The sequence below is a fragment of the Salvelinus fontinalis genome, chromosome 24 (assembly GCF_029448725.1).
Source record: "Salvelinus fontinalis isolate EN_2023a chromosome 24, ASM2944872v1, whole genome shotgun sequence".
NCBI lineage: Eukaryota > Metazoa > Chordata > Actinopteri > Salmoniformes > Salmonidae > Salvelinus > Salvelinus fontinalis.
Window position 1 is genome coordinate 35,241,241 of NC_074688.1, and position 6,155 is coordinate 35,247,395.

Here is a 6,155-nt window from a genome sequence, read left to right on the forward strand (position 1 = left end):
TTCATCATTGTCCTCTCAGCTTTGTTCGACGACAACTACATGATGGAGAGTAGACTCCTGTGCTAAAATATTATTTTCTTCCCCTCTCTCTCTCCCCCCTCTCTTTTTTTCAGAGAGTACAAATGGTACTGTCCCCACTACAACAACAAAATACTTAAATATATGTAACTATATCCTTGAAACATTTAATTGGAGGACTGCTCCTTCTGGGGAATATAAATATGGCGGAAGGTGGCTTCATAGCATCAGCAATCCAGGGTTTATATATATATACATCATTATGTCTCTCTTGATCCCTCTGTCTTCAGCTTTTCAGACAATAGTTATTTTTCTACAGTACATCAACAGCTCTACCTAGTGTTCATTATTAGTATGTGCCGAGATCCAATCAGAATCTGTAAAGGTACCGAATAGTTTTCTTCATGATCACAGAGAAGATCATTTGTTCATTTAACAAGGTGGCTAACAATATACATGAGCATGCATGTGTCAATCCGTGACTTGTCTACACTAGAACATGAATGATGGGTGAACATGTGTTTGTATCTGTGTGTTGTTGTTTGTAGGGTTATGTGTGTGTGCTGTTGTTAGTAGGGTTGTGTGTGTGTGCTGTTGTTAGTAGGGATGTGTGTGTGTGTGCTGTGTGTGCTTATGCAAATTACTTGAGTAGATTTGTAACAGAATGTTTCTGTGTGTGTGTGTGTGTGTGTGTGTATGTGTGTGTGTGTGTGTGTGTGTGTGTGTGTGTGTGTGTGTGTGTGTGTGTGTGTGTGTGTGTGTATGTGTATGTGTATGTGTATGTGTGTGTGTGTGTGTGTGTGTGTGTGTGTGTGTGTGTGTGTGTGTGTGTGTGTGCATGTCAGTGTGTGTGTGTGTGTTATGTGTGTTATGTGTGTGTGTGTGTGTGTGTGTGTGTGTGTGTGTGTGTGTGTGTGTGTGTGTGTGTGTGTGTGTGTGTGTGTGTGTGTGTGTGTGTGTGTGTGCGTGTCAGTGTGTGTGTGTGTGTGTGTGTGTGTGTGTCAGTGTAAGCATGTATGGCAGCAGGCAGGCCTAATCACCAAACCTTGTGGTACAGGAATGGCTTGACAGGACATGTTTAATATTTACTCATCAATCAAATCTGCTCTAAAGGGTAGCGGCTTAAGCAAACAGAAATACACAAAGCCAACGTCTGGCCTCACATCTATCACACACCCACAGCAGGGTTTGACAAATAGCCTGTTTGGCGTGTGCGGTCACACCTCAATGTGCGCGTGAGAAACTGTTGCCAGGCGATCCAGTCACAAGCCTTGCTATCTTGAGCCAGCCATAAAGTAACCTAGGCCTGCTGGAATACTGTATTCTTCATGACTATGTAGCTATTTAATTGATATGGAATGACAAAATGGACCACATTTACAAAGGTAAGGTTGTCATCAAAATATGGCCTAATCCAGTTGAAGTCGGAAGTTTACATACACCTTAGCAAAATACATTTAAACTCAGTTTTTCACATTTCCTGACATTTAATCCTAGTCAAAATTCCCTGTCTTCTGTCAGTTAGGATCACCAATTTATTTTAAGAATGTGAAATGTCAGAATAATAGTAGAGAGAATGATTTATTTGAGCTTTTATTTCTTTCATCACATTCCAAATGGGTCAGAAGTTTACATACACTCAATTAGTATTTGGTTGCATTGCCTTTAAATTGTTTAACTTGGGTCAAACATTTCGGGTAGCCTTCCACAAGCTTCCCACAATAAGTTGGGTGAATTTTGGCCCATTCCTCCTGACAGAGCTGGTGTAACTGAGTCAGGTTTGTAGGCCTCCTTGCTCGCACATGCTTTTTCAGTTCTGCCCACAAATGTTCTATAGGATTGAGGTCAGGGCTTTGTGATGGCCACTTCATTACCTTGACTTTGTTGTCCTTAAGCCATTTTGCCACAACTTTGGAAGTCTGCTTGGAGTCATTGTCCATTTGGAAGACCCATTTGCGACCAAGCTTTAACTTCCTGATTGTTGTCTTGAGATGTTGCTTCAATATATCCATATAATTTTCCTTCCTCATGAAGCCATCTATTTTGTGAAGTGCACCAGTCCCTCCTGCAGCAAAGCACCCCCACAACATGATGCTGCCACTCCTGTGCTTCACGGTTGGGATGGTGTTCTTCGGCCTGCAAGCATCCCCCTTTTTCCTCCAAACATAACGATGGTCATTATGGCCAAACAGTTCTATTTTTGTTTCATCAGACCAGAGGACATTTCTCCAAAAGTATGATCTTTGTCCCCATGTGTAGTTGCAAACCGTAGTCTGTCTTTTTTATGGCGGTTTTGGAGCAGTGGCTTCTTCCTTGCTGAGCGGCCTTTCAGGTTATGTCGATATAGGACACGTTTTACTGTGGATATAGATACTTTTGTACCCGTTTCCTCCAGCGTCTTCACAAGGTCCTTTGCTGTTGTTCTGGGATTGATTTGCACCAAAGTACGTTCATCTCTAGGAGACAGAACGCGTCTCCTCCTGAGCGGTATGACGGCTGTGTGGTCCCATGGTGTTTATACTTGCGTTCTATTGTATGTACAGATGAACGTGGTACCTTCAGGCATTTGGAAATTGCTCCCAAGGATGAACCAGACTTGTGGAGGTCTACAATTTTTTTTCTGAGGTCTTGGCTGATTTCTTTTGATTTTCCCATGATGTCAAGCAAAGAGGCACTGAGTTTGAAGGTAGGCCTTGAAATACATCCACAGGTACACCTCCAATTGACTCGAATGATGTCAATTAGCCTATCAGAAGCTTCTAAAGCCATGACATCATTTTCTGGAATATTCCAAACTGTTTAAAGGCACAGTCAACCTAGTGCATGTAAACTTCTGACCCACTGGAATTGTGATACAGTGAATTATAAGTGAAATAATCTGTTGGTAAACAATTGTTGGAAAAATTACTTTTGTCATGCACAAAGTAGATGTCCTAACTGACATGCCAAAACTATAGTTTGTCATCAAGAAATTTGTGGAGTGGTTGAAAAACGAGTTTTAAGGACTCCAACCTAAGTGTATGTAAACTTCAGACTTCAACTGTACAGTACATCCCCAAGGAAAGGCTTGGTAACACATAAACTGCATTTAGATGGCCATTTACTGCAGGGATGTCGCGTGTAGTGGTGCGTTCACTTGTTAAAACCAATTACCATGTTGTTTTCCTGGTCGACGTATTTGGTGTCACTTATGATCTTAATTAGACGATGAGTTTTAGTTTCAAGCGGACGAATGGCATCTTGGTTTAATCTGGTTCCTTTGATCCAGAGGAGGCCGTTGGGGGGGGGGGGGGGGGGGGGGGGGGGACACTACTATGGAGAGAGGAGAGCTTGGAAATGTTGGACATCCCAAGGTAAAGGCAAGAATTAAATCCCTTCACAAGTGTTATTGCAGCATATGAAACCTGTCTGACAAAATGTAACATACACTTAAACATGACAAGTATGTGGTACTAAACTACACTTTTCTTTCATGTTCTTTTTCCTTTTCTAATGTTCTGCTCCTATAAAAGTATAGAACCTATCAAACAGAAAATCACCATGTACCTGCTTGTGTTTGTGTGCGGTGGGTGTGTGGCTTTAATGCTGGACCAGGATCAGATTTGAAGCTGTTCCAAGGTCAGGCTTGACTGCCTCCTCCCATTTGTCCGGCTCTATTCTGCCCTACTCTGTTCTGTTCTCTTAACAGCCTCCTAGCTCTATTCTGCTCTACTATGTTCTGTTCTCTTAACAGCCTCCTAGCTCTATTCTGCCCTACTCTGTTCTGTTCTCTTAACAGCCTCCTAGCTCTATTCTGCTCTACTCTGTTCTGTTCTCTTAACAGCCTCCTAGCTCTATTCTGCTCTACTCTGACCTGTCCTCTTAACAGCCTCCTAGCTCTATTCTGCTCTACTCTGTTCTGTTCTCTTAACAGCCTGCTAGCTCTATTCTGCTCTACTCTGTTCTGTTCTCTTAACAGCCTCCTAGCTCTATTCTGCCCTACTCTGTTCTGTTCTCTTAACAGCCTCCTAGCTCTATTCTGCTCTACTCTGTTCTGTTCTCTTAACAGCCTCCTAGCTCTATTCTGCTCTACTCTGTTCTGTTCTCTTAACAGCCTCCTAGCTCTATTCTGCCCTACTCTGTTCTGTTCTCTTAACAGCCTCCTACCTCTATTCTGCTCTACTCTGTTCTGTTCTCTTAACAGCCTCCTAGCTCTATTCTGCTCTACTCTGTTCTGTTCTCTTAACAGCCTGCTAGCTCTACTCTGTTCTACTCTGTTCTGTTCTCTTAACAGCCTCCTAGCTCTATTCTGCTCTACTCTGTTCTGTTCTCTTAACAGCCTGCTAGCTCTACTCTGTTCTGTTCTCTTAACAGCCTGCTAGCTCTATTCTGCTCTACTCTGTTCTGTTCTCTTAACAGCCTCCTAGCTCTATTCTGCCCTACTCTGTTCTGTTCTCTTAACAGCCTCCTAGCTCTATTCTGCTCTACTCTGTTCTGTTCTCTTAACAGCCTCCTAACTCTATTCTGCTCTACTCTGTTCTGTTCTCTTAACAGCCTCCTAGCTCTATTCTGCTCTACTCTGTTCTGTTCTCTTAACAGCCTCCTAGCTCTATTCTGCTCTACTCTGTTCTGTTCTCTTAACAGCCTGCTAGCTCTACTCTGTTCTGTTCTCTTAACAGCCTCCTAGCTCTATTCTGCTCTACTCTGTTCTGTTCTCTTAAAAGCCTCCTAGCTCTATTCTGCTCTACTCTGTTCTGTTCTCTTAACAGCCTCCTAGCTCTATTCTGCTCTACTCTGTTCTGTTCTCTTAACAGCCTCCTAGCTCTATTCTGCTCTACTCTGTTCTGTTCTCTTAACAGCCTCCTAGCTCTATTCCGCTCTACTCTGTTCTGTTCTCTTAACAGCCTCCTAGCTCTATTCTGCCCTACTCTGTTCTGTTCTCTTAACAGCCTCCTAGCTCTATTCTGCTCTACTCTGTTCTGTTCTCTCAACAGCCTCCTAGCTCTATTCTGCCCTACTCTGTTCTGTTCTCTGAACAGCCTCCTAGCTCTATTCTGCTCTACTCTGTTCTGTTCTCTTAACAGCCTCCTAGCTCTATTCTGCCCTACTCTGTTCTGTTCTCTTAACAGCCTCCTAGCTCTATTCTGCTCTACTCTGTTCTGTTCTCTTAACAGCCTCCTAGCTCGATTCTGCCCTACTCTGTTCTGTTCTCTTAACAGCCTCCTACCTCTATTCTGCTCTACTCTGTTCTGTTCTCTTAACAGCCTCCTAGCTCTGTTCTGCTCTACTCTGTTCTGTTCTCTTAACAGCCTCCAAGCTCTATTCTGCCCTACTCTGTTCTGTTCTCTTAACAGCCTCCTAGCTCTATTCTGCCCTACTCTGTTCTGTTCTCTTAACAGCCTCCTAGCTCTATTCTGCCCTACTCTGTTCTGTTCTCTTAACAGCCTCCTAGCTCTATTCCGCTCTACTCTGTTCTGTTCTCTTAACAGCCTCCTAGCTCTATTCTGCCCTACTCTGTTCTGTTCTCTTAACAGCCTCCTAGCTCTATTCTGCTCTACTCTGTTCTGTTCTCTTAACAGCCTCCTAGCTCTATTCTGCTCTACTCTGTTCTGTTCTCTTAACAGCCTCCTAGCTCTGTTCTGCTCTACTCTGTTCTGTTCTCTTAACAGCCTCCAAGCTCTATTCTGCCCTACTCTGTTCTGTTCTCTTAACAGCCTCCTAGCTCTATTCTGCCCTACTCTGTTCTGTTCTCTTAACAGCCTCCTAGCTCTATTCTGCCCTACTCTGTTCTGTTCTCTTAACAGCCTCCTAGCTCTATTCTGCTCTACTCTGTTCTGTTCTCTTAACAGCCTCCTAGCTCTATTCTGCCCTACTCTGTTCTGTTCTCTCAACAGCCTCCTAGCTCTATTCTGCCCTACTCTGTTCTGTTCTCTGAACAGCCTCCTAGCTCTATTCTGCTCTACTCTGTTCTGTTCTCTTAACAGCCTCCTAGCTCTATTCTGCCCTACTCTGTTCTGTTCTCTTAACAGCCTCCTAGCTCTATTCTGCTCTACTCTGTTCTGTTCTCTTAACAGCCTCCTAGCTCGATTCTGCCCTACTCTGTTCTGTTCTCTTAACAGCCTCCTACCTCTATTCTGCTCTACTCTGTTCTGTTCTCT